Source organism: Oryctolagus cuniculus, chromosome 8, assembly GCF_051225735.1.
Source record: "Oryctolagus cuniculus isolate XC-2025 breed Fujian yellow rabbit chromosome 8, ASM5122573v1, whole genome shotgun sequence".
NCBI classification, from domain to species: Eukaryota; Metazoa; Chordata; class Mammalia; order Lagomorpha; family Leporidae; genus Oryctolagus; species Oryctolagus cuniculus.
The window spans coordinates 96094181-96098204 of NC_142874.1; positions in this window are offsets into that span (position 1 = coordinate 96094181).

Below are 4024 nucleotides of genomic sequence, written 5' to 3' on the forward strand. Positions count from 1 at the left end.
TTAATGGTCAGTCTTCTGTGGTTAGTGTTTTATTTAAGACTGTCTTAAAAATTGTTCTGATTTATCCTAAAATCTCTATTGTTTCATCTGAACACATTCGGAACTGTGTTACATCTCAGATTAATACTTGTATATCATCATGTTTGATAGGGATAAAGTTTTATTTTGTTAAATATCCAATTATTCCAATACCAGTTATTGAAGGAGCATTCATTCCCTTACAGATTTACATTGACACCTGTCATAAATCAGGTCTTTTTGCTGGCTGTTCTGTTTTGTTGGTCTACTCATATATTCTTATGCCAATCCCATACTGTCGTAACTACTGAAAGTCTGCACCGAGTCTTAAATTCTTGTAGTATAAATCCTTGAAATCTTCTCAAGCTTGATTGAGCTCATCTGGTTCTGTTCTTTTGGTACCTTGTAAAGTAATACATATTTATGGGCTTAACACAAATAAGACCAATTTTGGGTTATCTGCAATCAGTTGATAGGAAAAAGGTCTCTCCCATGATGCTTGAGATAAATATTTTGAAGAGCCTCTGATGACAAGATCTCACCAATGGTATTTTGAATCCTCATAGTCTTCCTCTTCTCATTCCCTCATTCTTTCTGGGCCAATCATGTTAAGCTGAGGGTGAAATTGTTACCTCATACTAGGTCCATAATGTTCATTTTGAGAATAGCAGTGAAAAGTCAAGGATTGGGGCCGGCACTGTGGCGCAGTGGGTTAATGCCCTGGCCTGAAGCACCGGCATCCCATAGGGGCGCCGGTTCAAGTCCCGGCTGCTCCACTTCCGATCCAGCTCTCTGCTATGGCCTGGGAAAGCAGCAGAAGATGGCCCAAGTCCTTGGGCCCCTGCACCCACGTGGGAGACCTGGAAGAAGCTCCTGGCTTCGGATCGGCACAGCTCCAGCCATTGCGGCCATTTGGGGAGTGAACCAGTGGATGGAAGACCTCTCTCTCTGTCTCTACCTCTTTCTGTGTAACTCTTTCAAATAAAATAAAATCTTTGAAAAAAAGAAAAGTCAAGGATTGACAATGGCATCTGTGACACAGACGTGAAGCACAGAATAAAGATGTAGTGAATTCATCCACCATTATAGCATGGATTATCATCGGTACCACTACAGTTTATTGATAATGTATTGAGAAATCTTGCATTTAGATCGGTGGTTCTCAAATGGGAATAATGTTTGATCCCATAGAGGGCGTTTGGCAGTGTCTGCAGATTTTGTTTGTTTCATTGCAATTGGGAGAGGGAAGAGTAGAGGGAGGAAAGTGCTACAAAAGAGGAGTTTCTACTGGGGGAGGCCAAGAATGCTGCTCAGCGTCCCCCCATTAGGCCAGACAGCAACCCACACCACATAGTTTTCCATCCCACAGTCACAGTGCTGAGGATAAGCAACCCCGATCTCTCAGAAAATAAACAAATACACAAGACCAGAAACCCTGTTAACTAGGGGGTCACATATTTCTCTAACAGAATGGTCTGCTGACCTCCTGATTCTGCTATGGCAGATGCAGAATAGAATTAAAGAGAACAGACAGCATGTGCCTTGGTGAGGGACTATGGCACAGGGGGCCAGGAGGTAGGATTGGAGTGTTAAAATAAGCCACATATGGTTTCCCAGAGAATAAAACCAAGAATAGAAGAAGAAATGGTGGTGATGGAATCGGGGGCCAACCCCAGTTCCTTTTAGGGTGAAACAAAGGGTTGATAGCCTGCTCTCACTTCCGTGGGAAACTGTTCTCCACTGATACCCAAATGTGGTGTTTGTTATGTGGAAGAAGACGGAGATAGGCCATGGGGATCTTGAACTTTCCAGAGGGAACAGTTGTGCTTTTTCTTTTTGGTAGCTATACCTTTTATTCTTTTTTAAGATTTACTTATTTATTTATATGAAAATCAAACTTAGAGAGGGAGAAACAGAGAGAGATCTTCCATCCACTGGTTCACTCCCCAAATGGCCACAACAGCCAGCACTGGGCCAGGCCAAAGCCAGGAGCCAGTAGCTTCTTCCACATCTACAACATAGGTGGCAGGGGTCCAAGCACTTGGGCCATCCTCTGCTGCCTTTCCCAGGCCATTATCAGATAGTTGGATGGAAAGCTGAGCAGCTGGGACACAAAACAGCACCCATGCTACACTTTGAAACTATAGTCTCTGCCAACAGTCTTCTCAGTGACCTTGCTCTCCATTAGTGTTATATGTCTTCCTCCCTCTTTTTTTTTTTTTTTTGACAGATAGAGTTAGACAGTGAGAGAGACAGAGAGAAAGGTCTTCCTTCTGTTGGTTCACCCTCCAAATGACCACTAAGGCCAGAACTACACTGATCCGAAGCCAGGAGCCAGGTGCTTCCTCCTGGTCTCCCATGCGGGTGCAGGGGCCCAAGTACTTGGGCCATCCTCTACTGCCCTCCTGGGCCACAGCAGAGAGCTGGACTGGAAGAGGAGCAACCGGGACCAGAACCTGGCGCCCATATGGGATGCCGGCACTGTAGGTGGAGGATTAACCAAGTGAGCCACAGTGCTGGCCCCTTCCTCCCTCTTTTCCTCCCCTCTTTTACTGGTCCTCTTTCTCTTCTAGAGTTAAGAATCCCAGTGTTTGGAAGTCACCCATTCTTTTCTCTCTAATGGGTTACTTCCATTAGCATACACATATTTGGTTAACTCTACAACATTAAAAAATAAAACCTTGCTTAAACCATTTCTCTCTTTTCCAGCATAACTCAAAATAGTTTTGTTTACTCATTGTATCCAACTTTTTTTCTATAAATTTTGTTTGAAGTCTCTTCAGTCAGCCTCACCTACTTCTTTTTAATAGTGGATTTATTTATTTAAAAGTTAGAGAGAAGGCTGGCGCCACAGCTCAACAGGCTAATCCTCCGCCTTGCGGTGCCGGCACACTGGGTTCTAGTCCTGGTCGGGGCGCCGGATTCTGTCCCGGTTGCCCCTCTTCCGGGCTAGCTCTCTGCTGTGGCCAGGGAGTGCAGTGGAGGATGGCTCAAGTGCTTGGGCCCTGCACCCCAAGGGAGACCAGGAGAAGCACCTGGCTCCTGCCATCGGATCAGCGTGGTGCGCTGGCCGCAGCATGCTGGCCACGGCGGCCATTGGAGGGTGAACCAACGGCAAAAGGAAGACCTTTCTCTCTGTCTCTCTCTCACTGTCCACTCTGCCTGTTAAAAAAATTAAAAAAAAAAAAAAGTTAGAGAGAGCACATTATCTTCCATCCACTGGTTCATTCCCCAAATGGCCACAATGGCTGGGGTTGGTCCAGGCCAAAGACAAGAGCCTGGCACTCCATCCTTATCTCCCACATGGGTAGTAGGGGCCCAACAACTTGGGCCTTCATCTGCTACTTCCCCCGGTGCATTAGCAGGAAGCTGGATTAGAAATCAAGTTGTTGTTACAAGTAGTGGCTTAACCCACTGCAGCACAGTGCCAATTCTACCTTCATGTACTTCTAACTTGCCTCCCTACTATCCTTGCTACTCTGTATTTTATTCTCAGCTCCTTGAAATATGCAATGCTGCTTCTCAAAATATTCCAATAGCTCTTCCTTTCTTCTACTAAAAATCACAGTTGTGTCATATCTACAAGACCCTAAAGGATGCAGCCCCTACTATCTCTAATTTTGCTCATCCCACTCCAACTACTCTGGTCTCCTCAATGTTTCTGAAATATTCCAGTCTCAAGGACTTCCCACTGCTATCTCCCCTACCTGGGATGCTCTTTCCTCCAATATTCATATTGCACATCCCTTCACCTCCTCAAATAATTTCTTGGTGAGGTCTAACCTGTTACTCCTTACATTGGGAAAGCCCCATGTAGTTTTTCCAGTCTTCCTCCTCCAGCTCTCATAGCAATCATCAGCTTCTAAACTTGTCTAGTTATTTGATATTTTCTGATTTCTATGTGTGCCACGCACCATACTAGTTGCTGGGGATGCATTAGTGAACAAAAATAGACAAGAATATCTGCCCTCATAGAGCTCATATCTCAGAAGGGGAGACAAGTAAA